We start from the raw sequence: 18,434 nt of genomic DNA, 5'->3' as shown, positions 1-18,434 counted from the left end.
AAACGTAGTATCATTATGCAGGAGCTGAGAGAATCGTTGCTAGAAACACCCCTCACCTTACTTAATCCTGGCACGTTGGAAAACCCATCCGAAGACATGAATCTGAGTCTCTGGGGCACGGAAGACCTTGGACTGGTTTTCTCCTCCATCCCCTGCCTCTGGAAGGAGGCCTCTTAAATACGGGCTGAGACAGAGAAGGGCTGCTCCTAAGAAGACATGTGCTCCCCTCACTCTATAGGAGAGGCCCAAACCAGGATTGCCCAGCTGCACAACTCCAGGGGGCGCCATTCTGTACAGAGTACAGAGTGCCTGCATCCCTGCAGTGGCTGCAGGCGCCTCCCTCCTCCCGAACTGCCCGCAGTTCTCCAGTGCCCATCTGTTCTCTGGGAGCTTTGCGTTGGCTCTAGGCCTGCCTGCTCCAAGCCTGCCCGCTCCAGGCCTTGTGGCATCTTAAGCCCAAACTTGAGTCTGACGGATGGCTGGAGCTGGGCGCACTTGCGTCTGGAGTCTTTCCCAGGAGAAGCCCCAAGTACAGCCCAGTAAATCAATAAACAAATTAATAAGCAAATACTGCTGTCTGTTAAGCTGAACTGGGACTTCTCAGCGAACAGATTTAAAATCCACAACAGACGGCCATGGGGTATGCTGGAACTGGGGCACCATACCTGGGTGGAATTTTCAGAGCCTCCAGCCCCCAGCCCATCACTCCCAGGACTAGAAACCATCAGTCCTAGGTGGGGAGGGGACCGGTGGGACTCCTGATTTGGGGCGGGCAGGGAGCAGCATGGAAAGCCTAGGAAAGCCACCCCCCCCACCGCCAGCTTCAGCTCTCCCCTCCCCTGCGCTAGTCTGCTGCTTCCTGCCAAGAGGAGGGCTTGGTGCTCCGCTGGCAGGACTTTTGACCTGGGTACCACAGACGATGATGTGACCAAGGAACCCCAGTCATGTGGGGCACCAATGAAGGGGGTGGCCCTTCAGAGCTGACTCTCAGCCACACTGCAGCAGCTTCTGCTCACTTCTCAGTGGGCTGCAGAGGCAGGGAGGGGGAGGCCAGGTGGCACAGGACTGACTCCTGTGGATGCCACCTCATCACCCTGTTGGTGAGAGGGCAGGCAAGCAGGGCACATGGGCCTCGGGAAGACCACAAGGCCAGGTCCTCCAGGCAGGGAGGCCCTGGCAGAAACCTTGGCGCCAACCCCCTCCTGTCCCCGCATGCAGAGGCCTGCCCACCCCCCCGCAGTGCCCAGGAGGCCAGGGTCAGGAAGCAAACAGAAACGCCTGCACGCCTGCAAATAGACTCCAACTGACCTCAGGAGACGCTCCAGCCAGCAGGCCTGTGGCGCCCTTTGCTGAAAGGGCCTTCTGAATGCCTGAGTCTTCTCTTTTGTGCTCCCAAATGCCACCCAATCGCAGCGAGGCCTCGAAGCTGCATAATAAGGCAGAGAGAGTGTCTGCCTGGGGCGCTGGCCTCTGGGCTGCCTGCCAGGGCTGTCAGGCCGCCCAGACTTCAATACCAACAGACTAAAGGGACAAGAAAACAACTCCGGTAAAGGCTTGGAAGCTTGGGAGGGGAGTGACCTGTCTTGTGAGGAGACGAAGATCAGTCTGCTCAGGGCCTTCTGACTCGAGGGAGGCTGTCACGAGGCCCATGCCCTGCAGGCTCTTTCCCACCAGGTGGGCATTAACGGTGCCAATGACTGGGGAAGCAGGCCTCGTGCTACTGATAAGCCGGGTCCACCCTTTCTTTTGCAGCCCATGGGGAGGAGGTTCATCAGGCTGCTTGAGCTCTCAGCAGACACTCAGAAAGAAGGGAAGATGTTAACTGGGCTTGATGGTGTTCACTGCAGTCCCAACTACTCGGGAGGATGAGGCAGGATAATCGCTTGAACCTGGGAGGCAGAGTTTGCAGTGAGCTGAGATCGTGCCCCTGCACTCTAGCCTGGGCAACAGAGACTCCGTCTCAAGAAAAAAAAAAAAAAAAAAAAAGAAGGAAGGAAGGGAAGACATCAGCCAGCCCCAATCACCCCTGGACACTTGGAGAATTCTGACCGTGAAACTCACCTGCTGGAAAACTCTGGTGACCCACCAGGCCCACAGAACATGTCAAAACCCTTGAGCACATCTGAACGTTCCTTCGCAGATTCCAGCAGTCATTGGTACCTGCTGCGTCCCAAAGCACCTTTGAGGAAGGTGTCGGGTGGTGACAGTGGGGAAGATAGATGTGGCTCCTGCCTTCTAGGAATTGCAGTGAGGGAATCCGGGCTCTCAGATTCACAAGGCTGGAGCGAGCAGGACACTCTCCAAAGTCACTGTGGGATTTCGCTAGGCCTGGAAGGCGGGGGCACATCTCATGGGCTAGGGGCAGCAACCCATTGCAGGTGGTGGGGAGGGAGGTGACAAAGAGCAGAGGTCAGGGGTCACCAGTCAGCCAGGGAGGGAGAGAAGGAAGCCAGCCTGCCCGGGATTGTCTGAGCAAACAGAAACCTGTCCCTCCTCCAGGCTGGCTGGGAGAAAGTTTCCACTCTAGGCCCTGCCTCTGCCTCCCAGGCTGCCTGCTCTAGGGTGCTGCTCGTTAATTACCACAGTGCAGCCAAGATAGCTCCGGCCTGGACTCGGATTCCACGCTGATTGCCAAGTGCGAGGAAAAGGGCTGGAATTTGGGAAAAATGAGAGAGACAAAAAGAGATCAGCTTCAAGGGAACAGGCCCCCAGTGTAGCTTTCTTTCTGGCCCTGAGGAAGACAAGAGAAGCTGCATAATGTGGATTAGAGCACAGGGCCTGGGGTGAGTCCTGGCTCTATTCTGCATGCTGTGTGGCTGTGGGTGAGTCATTCGACCTCTCTGTGCTTCAGTGTCCTCATTTGTAAAATGAAAGTAAAACAGTACCAGTGCTGACTGGCCTATTGTGGGGATTAAATGAGCAAATGCATATTCAGTGCTTAGCGCTGCTTCCAGCACATAGGAAGACTATATCCGTGTGACTCCTTATTACTCTCAGTGAACAAGGTGGCTGGGTCTCCCTCAGAGGCAGACACTCTGGACTGGACCACTTTGGCCTTGTAGGGATGGGCTAAGAGGATTGAGAAGAAAAGACAGGGAGGGTGGTAGCCCTGGGACTACAGGCAGCCCCAGCCTCCTGGTGAACAGTGGAAGAAAATGGGGAGCCCCTGGGCCCAGATCGGTGTGCGTGTGATTCACACATGACCACAAGCACTTTTTACATGTGTGCACACTCATCTAGTCACCATGCAGATCAAGATCATGTTCCCATCACCCTGGAGTACTCCTTCAGTGCCCTGGCCTTTGAACATGGTTTCCCTCCGAGCAGGGAAAGCACATCCCTACGGCACAGGGAAGAGTCTGTAAGGGGCAGAAGAAATGAAACCGAACTTCCACTTCTATTTTACCACATACTTTTCCATCCCCCTTTTTCTGTATACTTTTTTTTTTGAGATGGAGTCTTGCTCTATTGCCCAGGCTGGAGTACAGTGGTGTGATCTTGGCTCACTGCCACCTCTGCCTCCCGGGTTTAAGTGATTCTCCTGCCTCAGCCTCTCAAGTAGCTGGGATTACAGGCATGCGCCACCACAATCAGCTACTTTTTGTATTTTTAGTAGAGACAGGGTTTCACCATAATGGCCAGGCTGGTCTCAAACTCCTGACCTTGTGATCTGCCCTCCTTGGCCTCCCAAAGTGCTGGGATTACAGGCATGAGCCACCGTGCCTGGTGTTTCTGTGTACTTTATAATGCACATATTAGCATAGTTTCACGTTTCGAATTTACTGATAAATAAGTACATTTGCTGGGGATACACGCTGAGTATCTCCTGCTTATCCTGGGTTCTTTACCTCCTCTGCCCCGCTCTGAGGCTGTCCTGCATGGACCCCCTCACCTGGGCTCCCTGCCCTCAGGTGTCAGGTAGGATTTGACTGAAGAGAGGCTTGGGGAGATCAGAGGACACAGCAAAGTGCAATTGGGAATTGATTCCACCGCTCCATCCCTACAGGGCACCGCAGGCAACTCTTTCCTGGGAGCTGCTTACAAGTTGACTCTCTCCTTCCAAATTTGGCTCGGCACCCCCTCCCCATAGCAGTCACAGCCCTATGGTGGTGGCCAGCTCCTGCTTACTGCACTGTCCCCCACTTCCCCTGCACTCTCACCTTTATAAAGAGTCCTTTGTGAAGAAACCTGCTTGTATTACCCTAATTTAAAAGTGGCATTTGTCTCCTGCTGGGACCCTGACCTGACACTAGGCACATCCTCAAAAATATTCTGCCCATTGGGGTGTGTGATCAAAGTATTTGGAGGTGACTGTTAGTGCACTGGATGGTCCCCATTGGTGGTTCAGAGCAGCTTCCCCTTCCTAGGGGAGGAGTGGAAGGAGCCACCTTCAGCCCTTGCTGTCAGCTCCATGCTTGGAAGCAGCAAACACTAAGATAGTCAGTGGCGTTTACTGAGCTCCTGCCTGTAGCTTCCAGAGGGGTGCCTCCATTCCAGGAAAAGGATGCTCAGGGAGTGGCAGGGGTGCCCTCCTGCCCACAGCCTGCTGTCTCGGTCCCTGTTTCCTGTCTGGAGATTCACCTCTTCCTCAAGCACTGGATTCGTGCAGGGTGCTGGTAGCACCGTGATGGCAGCCTCACCCTGCGCAACGTGAGGAGACTTTAATAAAGCGTCTGTGCAAAGATGGAGGGAGGATTTAGGGAAACCAATTGGAACCTAGGGCTGTCAAGAGCGGGGAGCCCCCTCTGAGAGTAACTGCCTGGCAGCAGCTGCAAGCAGGGGTCAGAGGGACACAGCCACCCTGTGGTGACCTTGCAGGGAGGGAGCCGGGGTAATAAATTGCCTGTCCTCACTCCCCTCCCTTCTTCCAAACCCAGCTGCAAGCCAGAGTGCAAGGAAACCCTTGGATGCAGAGAAGTCAGCATTCCAGGCCCAGAAGGAGGGGGAGCCAGGTGTGGAAAGGGAGTATACATTGAGAAGGACACAGGGAAGGTTTCTGGATGCACTGCAAGAGACCTCTGTTCCAGAAAGGCCTGGCCCCTGCCCACAGGGCGGTCCTTGCCCCTCAGGCGCTCGTGATAACCACGTCCCATCTCCACACATCTCCCCTACAGGAAGGAGAGAGGGCAGAGGGACTGAGCGGTGAGGAAAGGCGGGCAGAGGCTAGAGGAATGAGCTTGGGCGGATCAAGTGGAATGTCAGATGAAGAAGCCTCAAGTTTCCCAGCCTGCAGCGCAGCGCTGTGTAAGGCAGCTGAGCAGTGAGCTGGCTAAAGCCAGGCCCCAGCAGGTGCCTTCATGGAGGGGATGCAGGCAGGAGGTGGAAGGAGAGCTCTCTGAATCCTTACTCAGCTCAAAGAAAGAAGGTAGGGAGACAGGTTACCAATACAAACGCTGGTCCTCCAGCAAGACATTTAGGAAGAGCCCCCGAGTCTTTGTTCACTGCCATATACACAGCTCAGGCTCTGACTTTCCCTCTGGAGTGGAGGCTTCTGGTGTTGAAGGCTCTGAACTAACTCTTTCTCAGCCCTGAGGAACTCAGAGCTGGCTCTGACCCCTGTGCCTCCGACTGACTGTGCAGCGGCTCTGGGCAGGCTCTTGCCTTTCTTGGGGCAGCAGCGTGCTCATTTGGAAAGTGGCAATAAAGCACCCACTTCCTGGGTTTCTTGGAGGATGAAATGTGACAGCACAGGTGAAAGCATGTGTTTCCCATCAGAATAAATGTGGGGGCTGGGGGATAGGCAAGCCCCACTTGATGGGAAGCCCAAAAGAAACGCTAGTCACTACATGTGTCTGATGGAACTGACAGCACCTTTCCCTCTCCCCACGAGAGTTTACTGAGCATCAGTGGGGGCCCTCACCCTATGGGCTTCTTGGTGCACAGGAGGAGATGAGCTCTGCTCTTGCAGGCCGGAAGTGGGGCTGCAGACAAAACACACAGAAAACAACGTGAGATGGCTGGGCGCTGTAATCCCTGCACTTTGGGAGGCCGAGGTGGGTGGATCACTAGGTCAGGAGTTCGAGTTCACCCTGACCAGCATGGCGAAACCCCGTCTCTACTAAAATTACAAAAATTAGCTGGGTGTGGTGGCATACGCCTATAATCCCAGCTACTTGGGAGGCTGAGGCAGGAGAATCACTTGAACCCGGGAGGTGGAGGTTGCAGTGAGCCGAGATGTGCCATTACACTCCAGCCTGGGTGACAGAGCAAGACTCCGTCTCAAAAAAAAAAAAAAAAAAAAAAAAAAAAAACAATGTGAGAACTCTACAAGGCTGCATTCATCCTTGGGCTGAGGGGAGTAGTAGAGGTTTCAGTGTACAGGAATCCCAAAAAGGGAGAAATTGGTGGGAGGAGGCAGGGAGTTTGGCTAAGGAGGACTGGAGAAGTCAGAATTCCATGACAGGAGTCGCCCAGGTAAAGGCAGGTGCTGGGAGCAGGAGGAGGGTGGGCAAGGGGCAGCCCTCTTTCCACTGGCGAGAGCTGGCCAGGAAGGGCTAGATATAGGTCCTGGGGTCCATGCTCTCTCAAGCCACACCATGTGCCTTGACAACTGCAGATGTGGAGATCTCGCCCCAGGGGAGCGTCTCAAAGCCCTCGCCCCTCTTGCTGACTTTCCTTTGCCTCCTCTGAGCCAAGCCCCATCCCCTGAATCAGGCCAGATAGCTGCTTTTACCCTCCAGGCGGCTGAGATAGCAAGAGAAAGTAACACCTTCCTATCAGTCCTGGAGTTCCTATAAATTCATTCATTCAGCAAATATTTAGTGAACATTTCTATTATCCTCCACTAGGCTAGGCCCTGGGGATCCATCAGTGAGGAAATGGAGCTACATTCTAGTAGAGTAAGACAATAAGCAAAACAAATAAGCAAAATATACAGGAAATGCTATGGAGGAAGAGGAAGGGGAATAAGGGAAGTTCAGAGGGGACTCAATGTAAAGACAGTAGCCGAGAGGGCGGACTCAATGTAAAGACAGTAGCCGAGAGGGCCTCGTGGAGAAGACAACTTTTGAGTGAAGACTAGAAGGTGGGGACAGAGGGAGCCATGTAGGCTTCAGGAGGGAGAGCATGCCAGGGCCAGGAGTGGGGTGAGAGAGTGAGGCACCGCAGGGACAAATGTTAAGGGGGTGTTCCCTCTGGGGTGGTGTTGCAGCCCTGCTCCCCACCATCCTCCCTATTATAACCAGACTGCCTGCTCTCAAACGCAAATCTGATCATGATGGCAAAAAGCTCAGTGCAGCCCAGGGGCTCCTGTTGGCCATGGTATGAAATCAGACTCCTTAGAATGGCCCAAAGATGCAGCTGTCCCCGCCGCCTCCTCTCCCCATTCCCTCCTCCCTGTGCACACCATGCCTTGTCTTTCTCATGCCTCCACCCTTGCAATCTGGAGCCTGGGCCTGGAGCACCCTTACCCCACCTCTGTGCTCTACTATCTCTTTTAACTTTTCTATTAATATTATAAATATTTAGGACCTACATAAAAGGTATAAATAACAGTAAAATGATTCCCCATGCACCAGTACCACCACCCAGCTTAAGAAAGAAAACACTACTAATGCAATAGAGGCCCCTGGGCACAGCTATCTCTCCAGGGACTGGGACCGTCACCATCTTGCTTTTTATGTCTACCGTTAGTACAGCACATATTTGAAAATTAGCCATGCTGTGGATGAGTATTTGTCCCCTCCAAAACTCATGTTGAAAAATTAATTGCCATTGTAACAATATTAGGAGGTGTGATCTTGAAGGGGTGATTGGGCCCTGAGGGCTCCGCCCTCATGCGTGGGATTCATGTCATCAGAAAAGGGCAGATTCAGCCCCCTCTGGCTCTCTTTTGCCTTCCACTTTTCACCATGCAGAGACTAAGCGTTCCTGCCCTCTGCAGGTCACGGCATTCAAGGAGCCATCTTGGAATCAGAACTACCAAATCTGCTGGCATCTTCATATTTGATTTCCCAGCCTCCAGAACTTTGAGGTAATAAATTTTTGTTCTTAAATTCCCCAGTCTGTGGTATTCTGTGATTGCAGAACAAAGAGACTAAGACAAGCAGTATGTCTCACCGTTTTGAATATTTTGAACGTTTCGGACCTGTAGGTGAATGGGATCCTCTGCTTTACATTCCTCTGCAACTTGTCTTTTCATGGAACATTATGTTTGTGAGATTTATCCATGTCGACATATGTAAATCTATGTTATAAGTAAAATTTTCAGTGCCCTAAAAAATGTAACACTCTAATATAAATTTCCTTGGCAATGTAATTTACTTCTATAGAAGTGTGCGGCTCACAGAAGGAACAATGGCAAGTGCACACCTGGACAAGGGAGGGGAAGGGGTACTTATGCCTGATGGAGGTTGCCCCTACTGCTGTGTCATTCCCCTATTGGCTAGGGTTAGACAGCACCATCTAGTCTAATTCCAATTGGCTAAAGGGAGCAGGCGGATAAGCCAGAGTGGAGGGGCGGGTAGTTTGGCAGAAAGGATGGTTATGGGTAGGTCAGAACAGGTAAGTAGAGGTCAAAGCAGGTGACCAGAGCAGGTGACCCGGATGAGTCAGGATGGGGCAGGGGACCAGGGGAACAAATGTGAACTACTGATTAGAACTGGTAGAAAAGGTTGTTTACTGAAACTACAAAGAAGTTAAACTTTAAAATAAAGAATTAAAGAATAAGAGAGTTGAACATACTGACATACTGATTCTTTGAAGAGAAACTTGGGGTTTGCTATATCTAATATCTAGATCAGAGCTCGGTAAAGTTTTCTGGAAAGGGACAGATTGTTGATATTTTAAGCTTTGTGGGCCCAATAGTTTGTTACAGCCGCTCAACTCTGTCATTATAGTGCAAAAGCAGATACAGACAATGGGTAAATGAACGAATGTGGCCATGTTCCAATACAACCTTGTTTACCAAAACAGGCAGCAAGCTGGATTTGGCCCATGGGTCATAGTTTGCTGATCTAGGCCATTTGTTTTCATTGCTGTATAATATTTCATTGTATGACTATAGCATATTTTATTGGTCCATTCTTCTATTCATGGTATGATTGAATTATCACTCCCAATTCCTTTTTTTTTTTTTTTTGAGATGCAGTCTCTGTCTCCCAGGCTGGAGTGCAAGGGCATGATCTCAGCTCACTGCAGCCTCCATCTTCCAGGTTCAAGTGATTCTCTTGCCTCGGTCTCCTGAATAGCTGGGATTACAGGTGCCTGCCACCACAGCCAGCTAATTTTTGTATTTGTAGTAGAGATAGGATTTCACCACATTGGTCAGGCTGGTCTAGAACTCCTGACCTCAGCTGATCTGTTCATCTTGGCCTCCCAAAATGCTGGGAATACAGACGTGAGCCATGACGCCCGGCTACTCCCAAGTCTTTACTCCATGACTGTATAGGACTATACATTCACACTCTTTGATGTACAGAGTAGAGGGAGAATACATCCCCATCCCATTGACTTGGGATTTGGCCTAATGGAATTTAACTATCCAAATGCTAAAGAATGGATGCATACGGAGGTTTTAAATGGACTTGTATGATTTAGTTTGGCCTCTTGTGGTCCTGTCATTTGACACAGAAGAGCATGCTCCCAGTAAGCTGTTGTTTCTTCAGGTTGAGTCCCCAGATGAGAGCTACATGTAGCCAATGTGAATGTGAGCTCACCCCAGCTCACCTGCACTGCTGTGTGTAAGAAATACATGTTTGTTGTTATAAGCCAATGGCATCTTTAGGATTGTTTGTTGCACAGCTTTATCGCAGCAGCAGCTAATGAATACAAAGGACATTTACATCTTTGCTTCTTTGTTGTTGCAACAAAGTTCAGGCTCATAGACCTCAATTGGTGCACAAATGCATCTTCAACTTTGCTAGTTAATGTTGATTTGCTCTCCAAAGTTTTATACCCATTTACACTCTGCCAGCAATGTCAGAGTTTTCTCGGCTCTACAGGCTTGTCAACACTTGGTTTTGTAGGGCATCTGCTAATCTGTGGGTGTAAATTTCCATCGCCCATCTAACTCTACTCATCTTTCTCTTCCTCTGGGCCTCCTTCCCTAATGCCCCCGTCTGAACTGGGTCCATATACTCATTGCATCCATAGCTCCTTAGGCTTGCCTCTTTCACAGTCCTGGTATTGTATTTATTTATTAATCTGTCCCCCTACAGACAGTCCCTGTGCAGCCCTGGTATAGAGCTCAACACATAGTAGGCGCTTAGCAAACAGTTGTTGAATGAAGTTTCATGGGAAATGTCAATCAAGCTGGTCAGCTCTTGTCCTGGGGGAATGTATACGCTGAGACAACTGCCTCATCACAGGTACAGTCCTCACATCAAGGTGTGTCAAAGGACAGAGACTGATTGCTTTTCATGTGGTTATCACGCATAGGCTTTGAATGCGACTTGTTTTTATGCTAAAAAAGTGATCATTTCAAGCTGGATCTCAGAGGAACTATAGTAACTAGAGAGATGTAAGTGAAAGCTAACCCCTAAGGGTCTAGGAAGGTTTTGTGAGCAAATGCCATCTTTAAAAAGCAGGTTATTCACCTAATAAATACCCTGCACTGCCACACACTGTTCTAAGCACTTTACACATATGTGAAGCCTTACAACGACCCTATGAGATAAATATCAGAGGAGGAAGTTGAGAGAAGCAGCTTGCCCAGGGTGCGCAGCTGGTGAAGCCCTCACTGTAGCCACCATCCTCTGTTGCTATTCACCACACTCCCACCCCAAGGCAAGTGCTTTAGAGATCAAAGAACTTGACACCTTTCAGAAATACCCCCACCCTGACCCCTACCCCCACCCTACACCACCATGTGCCCCCATCCCCCACCCCCACCTATCTCCAGCGTTTGGATGGCATGAGTTTGTTTGGTGTATGCAAGGTCACATTTAAAGGGCAGAGAGAGTTCTGAAAAATCCATGCGGAGACCGTCTTTGCTGCTAGTTGGCATGATGAAAAAACATGGTTCTTGGAACCGGGAGGTGGGTTTGAATCCAAGCTTGGCCACAATCTTAATTGAGATTATTTTGGTTGGAAGGAAAAGAAATCAATAACTTCAATAACTTCAAAACCCCTAAATGAAGAGGAGACATGTGTTGTAAGGAATGGGTGGTGCTCGTAGGACAACCAAGGGTTGGAACCAAGAATTGGACCATTGATAGAACCATACTGTCATTCTGTCCCCTTCCTCCCTGGGCTAACTATGATCAGCATCTCATCCTAGGGTCAAATTCCTGGGAGTTAAAATCTGATTGGCCCAGCTTCGGTAGGTGTGTTCCTCTGGTCCAATCAGCTGTGACTGCATAGGAAGGATCACACAAACCTCAGGAAAGGAAGCCTATTGTGAGCTAGGCAGATATTCTCTAGAAGGTGTCTAACAAAGTTACTAATCCACAGTAGACCGTAGGGAAGATATCTTCCTTCCAGGACTCACAGTTCTCATTATAAATGAGAGATCCGATCTGTGTCTGGTTCATCATTACATCTACTATGCCTGTTTAATAAATGCTGAATGGACTACAGTGATCTCTATATTAGCTCCTGGTTCTGACTGTCTGTCTTTTAGAATTCTCCTAAGTAGAGTGTGTGGGTACAAGGAGCTGGCAGCGAGGGAGATGAAGGGGAAAAGGAGGGTGCGTTGACACTGGCTAGGGGTGCCTGGGGACATCAGCTTAAACAGTCTTTTCTCTGGGCATCTTTCCAGGGCCAATCCTCCATCCCCACCAAGCAGCATTCTGGCCAGAACTTGACTTCTCTAATAAACACTGTCCCTGGAGGGACAGTGACCTTTATAAGCCATTAAACTGGCCTCCTGAGAGTTGCCAACATAATGTCATTTGGGAAGCACAGTCCAAAGGGGAGGACTCCAGATTTCATTCCAGTGTCCAGAATCCAGACTCTTCCACTTAGGTGACCTGGTGGGTCACAGCCCTCTGAGCATCACAGTCTTTGCTGTCCAGACAGATACAAGAATATCTCTTCTGCCTTATTCATAGAACTGTTTGAGGGATATTGTGTATAAAATTATCCATAATAATTGAACTATATTTGTGGTGTGTTAACTAGATGCCAAGCATAGCATCATGTGCTGAAATGGATTATTATGTATAGTTCTCACAAGAGCTTTATGAGGTAGCTGCTACTATGACCTCTGTCTCACAGATGAGAAAACTGATGCTCAGAAGTTAAATAACTTGCCTAAGGTCACACAGTTGATGAGCAACAGAGTCAGATGCTATGCTCTGAACCACTAGTACCTTCGTTCGTGGTCCAGTTGTAGACAGACACATTATTATGATTACTTCCCAGGGTCTAAGCCCCCTTGGATAAACTGAACACTGGGAACCAAAGGTGGGAGGCCAAAACTTGGACACCACAGGAGAAAACTTCTGGGTTTATTTTTTCAGTCTAAAAACTACAGGAATCAAAAAAATATGTGGGCTGTAAATCAAGTAGCTCAGCTCAAATTAGCTCACTCAAAAAAGGAAATTTGTTGGCCTCCATTCTCTGAGGGGCAAAAGTGAGGCTAGGGCACTTGGAATTCAAGTTTCAAACAAGCATCCCCAGGGCAGTCTGCCTCATCGTCTCTCATTGCTCCTGCCCTCTCCTGGCTGCCTGCCCTCTCTCACACCTCATAAGCTTCTTCTCAGGAAGAAAACACCATTGCCAGCGGTTCCAGGATCACATGTCAATTGCTCTGCAACCAGACCTACGGTGGGATTTCATTTCCCAGCTATAGATGAAACAAATCTCAGGGAATGATTCTTATTGGCCCACCTCTGATCACGAGTCTTTCCTTCTGAACCAATCATTATGGCTAGGGACGTGTGGTTCTCTGATTGGCTGCCCAGCTTAGATCTTATGCAACCCATCTGACCAGTGAGAGTGAGTCTGTTATAGGATGGTGGAGTGGGAGGGGGAGATGGCAACACCAATGTGAACTCTGGGGGACTCTGAAGCCTGGGTCACCCCAATTTGTATCCTTTCCAACTGGCAACAGCAACCTTGGTTTTCTCCTTCCCCAACCTGTATCTACCAAGAAGTCACCTAATAGGTTGTTCGTTTCATATTCTTGTCTTCTTCAGAAAGGCTCATATAAAAGAGACTCATACAGAGAGGCTTCTATATAGAAGGAGGGGGTGAGAATCCTCTTCTGCAAACTAGTTTATTTATACATGTATCTCAACTTCCATGTTTGCAAAATTGGGGCAATAGAACCCGTCTTACTTTCCTCACAGAGGTATGTGAGGAACCCACAGAGTTAATGGATACAAACAAGGCTTTGAAAAGAACAGCCGGGCACGGTGGCTCAAGCCTGTAATCCCAGCACTTTGGGAGGCCGAGGTGGGTGGATCACGAGGTCAACAGATCGAGACCATCTTGGTCAACATGGTGAAACCCCGTCTCTACTAAAAATACAAAAAATTAGCTGGGTATGGTGGCACGTGCCTGTAATCCCAGCTACTCAGGAGGCTGAGGCAGGAGAATTGCCCCAACCCAGGAGGTGGAGGTTGCCATGAGCCGAGATCATGCCATTGTACTCCAGCCTGGGTAACAAGAGCGAAACTCTGTCTCAAAAAAAAAAAAAAAGAACAAAGAGCCGTATTTACAAACACAGGAGTTATTTATTGATTTATTTATGCTCCTTTGTGCTCCAAAAAAGGATTTGAGGTAGCTTACCAAAATACACACAATATAGTGGGATAAAAATAGTAAGGGATAGAGCAGAGGGGAAACACAGGTAGAAAAATGAAATAAAGCCAGGGAAGATGCTAGTACATGGAAACTTACGCTCAAAGTCCCTGAACAAGTTTGGCTCTGAGCTTCCTCATGAACAAAGTGGGAAACACGATCAGTTACAAAAGGTATAGTAGTCATAGAATAAGAATATCAGCATGCCAGGGGAGGCCGCAGAGTTTAGCTTGGCACCAACATCTGGTAGAAATTTCTTCTCATCAAAAGGATGCTGTGGGGTGGGCCAGGCATAGTGGCTCATTTCTGTAATCTCAGTACTTTGGGAGGCCGAAGCAGGTGGATCACCTGAGGTCAGGAGTTTGAGACCAGCCTGGCAAACATGGTGAAACGCCGTCTCTACTAAAAACACAAAGATTAGCCAGGTGTGGTGGCGCATGCCTGTAATCCCAGCTACTCAGGAGGCTGAGGCACAAGAATCGCTTGAACCCAGGAGGCAGAGGTTGCAGTGAGCCAAGTTCATGCCACTGTACTCCAGCCTGGGTGACAGAGTTGAGACTCTGTCTCAAAAAAAAAAAAAAAAAGAGGATGCTGCGAGGTAGAGTGGTCTGCATATTCAACAATATTTAGAGATCCTTTTATTTTCATGTCACTGGCTGTCTAATTCAATTTCATGTGGATTCACTGCCTATGATTTGATTTACATTAGCTAAAAACAATACCAGTGAAATAGAAAGCACATTCTTTTCCTCTGTCTGCTGCCTGCCTGCCTTCCTTCCTTTCTTCCTTCCTTCCTTCCTTCCTCCCTTCCTTCTTTCCTTTTCTTTCTTTTTGCATGGTAATACGAGGTTGGGTGCAAGGAGTGGTATGTGAGTTTTCCCCAGTGAAGTATGTGGACAAAAAAGTTCTAGCATCTTGGCTTAGCTGAAATGTATAAAACTCACGGAGACATAAAACTGTTCCAAGCAGGCCATAAAGGCGCTGCTGCCTTTGCTCAGAACTTGGGCTATAATCTGCTGCCCTGGAACAAAATTCAAACATAAATCAGCTTTCACAGTATTTTTAACCACCTACAAAATTCTTCATTTCCTGCCTGAAATGCTTCTGACAGTGAACGATACCACTCTCCCTCACTCTTGCTCTGAAAAGGTTCCCTTGAGGCAGTGATGGGGACCCCACACTGGGCCCCACCGCTCAGGAAAGGCCAAAAGGAGGCATGGGATAGAGAAAATGGTCTCCCAGGGTCTCTAGGACAAATAAGCCAGGGATGTGGCTAGAGAATTAAGTGCTTTTGTGCAAAGTTGGAAAGGGCGCCCCCTCTTGGCACAGGAGGTCCTGTGGTTTCCCACCTGGGATGCCCTCTCCCGCATCTTCACTTGACACAATCTCTTCTATCCTCCTGGACCCATAGCCTCCACAAAGCCACCCCCAAATACCTACCCCATTCTCTTTTTTCTGCACTCCTAATGCATCAATAGTGAGTACCAGACAGCTGGCATTTAATTATATGACGCCTGGCATGCACTATTTCATGTTGTCAGTCTGTCTCTCTAATTAGATTAAGGAGATCTTGAGGGTAATCATTAGTTCTTACTTTATATGTCTCCCTTACAGCTAACGAGGGAGCTTTATGTCTCGGTACCTTACAAATAACAAGATCATAAAAAAAAGGAGCCTAGGGTTTCTGTCTCGTTCTCCCCACTGTACCCATTGTGCAGACAAAAACGAAAGCCAAGGCCGGGCGCGGTGGCTCATGCCTGTAATCCCAGCACTTTGGGAGGCCGAGGCAGGTGGATCATGAGGTCAAGAGATCGAGACCATCCTGGTCAACATGGTGAAACCCCGTCTCTACTAAAAATACAAAAAATTAGCTGAGCATGGTGGCGTGTGCCTATAATCCCAGCTACTCAGGAGGCTGAGGCAGGAGAATTGCCTGAACCCAGGAGGCAGAGGTTGCAGTGAGCTGAGATCGCGCCATTGCACTCCAGCCTGGGTAACAAGAGCAAAACTCCGTCGCAAAAAATAAATAAATAAATAAATAAATACAAAATTAGCCAGATGTGGTGGCGCATGCCTGTAATCCCAGCTACTTGGGAGACTGAGGCAGGAGAATCGCTTGAACCCGGCAAACAAAGGTTGCAGTGAGCTGAGATCGCACCACTGCACTCCAGCCTGGGCAACAAGAGCAAAACTCCATCTCAAAAAAAAAAAAAAGAAAGAAATTTGAGAGCCAAAGAAGAGGCTTGACCTGCCCATGGTCATGCAGTGAGAACTTGACCTAGCCAGGAACGACCCCAGTTCTCCTGTCTGCCAGTGTGGTCTTCTACTTCCTTTAAACACTTAGCTCTAAACCCCCCAAATGGGAGGTTCAGAAGCACAACTCCCCGGGGTAATAAAGACAGACAGACAGACAGCTGGCCCACAGTAATCCATCTGCTCGTGGGCAGAATTTCCAACGCAGAGCCAAGCCAAGCTGCTCTAAGGCTCAGCAAACAGCCTCCAGGGGAATCCAAGCTGGGTTTCTGTACATGCCAGGGGGATGAAAGGACCTCAGTGGGGTACCTAGGGTGCCTGCATCTGACCTGACACCACGCAGGCCACTATTGTCTGCGATGCTTGGGGCAAAGGAAACTCATAATTGATGGTCTCAGCGGGAAGGACACATAGGTGGAGAGGGCATCTCCTGTTTACGGAGAGATGCTTGTGTTTGCTAGGGGCTGTCTTTTGCAGTGAACTACCCACCCTTGACAGCAGGAAACCACCAAAGTATTTGCCCCAAATTTATAACAACAGAGACTACACAATAGTGCTAAAGCTGACAGAAACCGAAAACAAAATAATAACAAAAAATACCAATGGCAACAATTTCTAAGCAAAACCCTATAATGACAAGCTGGCAGCAGGCTCATCAGTCCTGCTGAGACTCTCCTGGGCACTCACAAGTCACAGTACCCACCACTTAGTACTTCTCGCAAACACCCTATGAGTTTCACATGATGTGCTCGTTTTATAGATGTGGAAACTGAGGCTTAGGGAGCTGAAATGTCTTGCCTCACATCACAGGCTGCTAAGAGGCAGAGCTGGGATAGGCATCCAGGTTGATCTCCCTCTAAAAGCCTCCCCTTGCACTATAACCCACATAGACATAGACTCTCATTCCAACCCCATTTCAAATATTTCATCCCATTAGCAGACCTGTGGAACAAGGTTTGTTTGGGAAAATATGAGGCTCTTCAGGGAGACAGACAACAGACTGCCCATCATTTCATGGGGGAATGGGATCGATAAGGGGTGCACCCAGATCTCTGTGGCTTTTTCTTGGTGCCAAACAAATGCAGAAGGAGCCACTTCTTAAAGAACACAGTGTTTTTCTTCCTCTTCTCACCTCCCCTGGGCTGGTGCCTGTGATAATTGGGAAGCAAAGAGTCTGTTTTTTCTGGGATTGGAACCAATGCTGTGAAGAGTGCTCTGACAATAAATGTTGTTGATTGACAGTTGATGGACAATGTTCTTGAATCAGTTTTTCCTGTGCTGGGTGGTAAGCTGAGAACTGCACTAAACAACTGCTCAGTGGCCTGCTTCCCGTTCAGATAGAATTTACTACACGCTCTCTCTGTGGGTCTCAGTCAGGCAGCCAGGCGAGATGGTATCTCAGGCCCCTTCCAGCTCCATCACTCAATGACTCTATCAAGAGGAGAACACAAATCTGAAAACAGTTTTTTCCCCCAAACCTTGGGTTGGGGTTATTATTCACACACAAAAACCCAGGCACCAACAGAGAGATAACCAGGCAGGAAATAAGGAGCTTTGATTCTGGTCTCAGCCTCTTTGACCTAATAATTCTACTTACGTGATTTTATCTTGAAGAAAGAATCCAGAAGAACAGAGCTGTGTACACGAAAATGTTTGCTTTGGCAACAATTGGAGTTACTGTCAATAAAATGACATCCATTGCAAGAACGGGAGAGACTCAGTGCCACATGCCGCCACTGCAAATGATGATTTCAAAGACGCGGAAAAACGTTTCCGTTTTCTGCAGCGTTTTCAAATTGCAGTTCACCCTCCATTAAGGGGTCATGAATTAAACCTAAGAGGTCTCCTGCCATCAGCTTGTTTTTTTAATTAAATAGGCTGGAACAGAAATAACACAGTGCATCACAGGCGGTAAAGGTACTTACTGTGAAACTTTGGTTTTGGTTTCATCAGTAACTGGGCCACGGTATAAAATATATTTTTTATCGCGGGGTCACAGCCAAAATATTTCAAAGGCCGTGGGTTTACTGTGTACAGTAGAGTAGGATTACAACGGTGTAAAATACTGTGTGTGAGGCCAAGCCAGAGAGGAATAAACAGAAGCAAAGAGGAACTGATAAGGTGGTAGAAGGATGCTGCTTCTCAGTTATATGTTTTCTGTGCTGTTTGTAGGCTGTAATTACAATAAAACAAACCCAAATAAAAGGGCAAGAAATCAAGACACAAAGGAGGAATAACAATAGAAGGCCATTATCAGATTCCATAGGCCAAGGAACTCGGGGCTCCAGCACAGGCCTTGAAAGACGGACAGAAATTGAATTGGGGGCGTGGCCTGAAACACAAAACACACTGAAAGAGAATATGGGGTTAAAAAAGGGTCTCAGTGATCAAAGCGGCTTAGAACTGGGGAAGAAAGGGGCAGGTTCACTCCCGGGCAGTCCCTTGTGCCTCCCTGTACCGAATTTTCCTCCCTCCATCCACCTAGGCTGGGACCT

This window comes from Callithrix jacchus, chromosome 4, assembly GCF_049354715.1.
Source record: "Callithrix jacchus isolate 240 chromosome 4, calJac240_pri, whole genome shotgun sequence".
Taxonomy (NCBI): domain Eukaryota; kingdom Metazoa; phylum Chordata; class Mammalia; order Primates; family Cebidae; genus Callithrix; species Callithrix jacchus.
The sequence above is the reverse complement of the archived record's forward strand: the minus strand, read 5'-3'. Positions refer to the sequence as shown.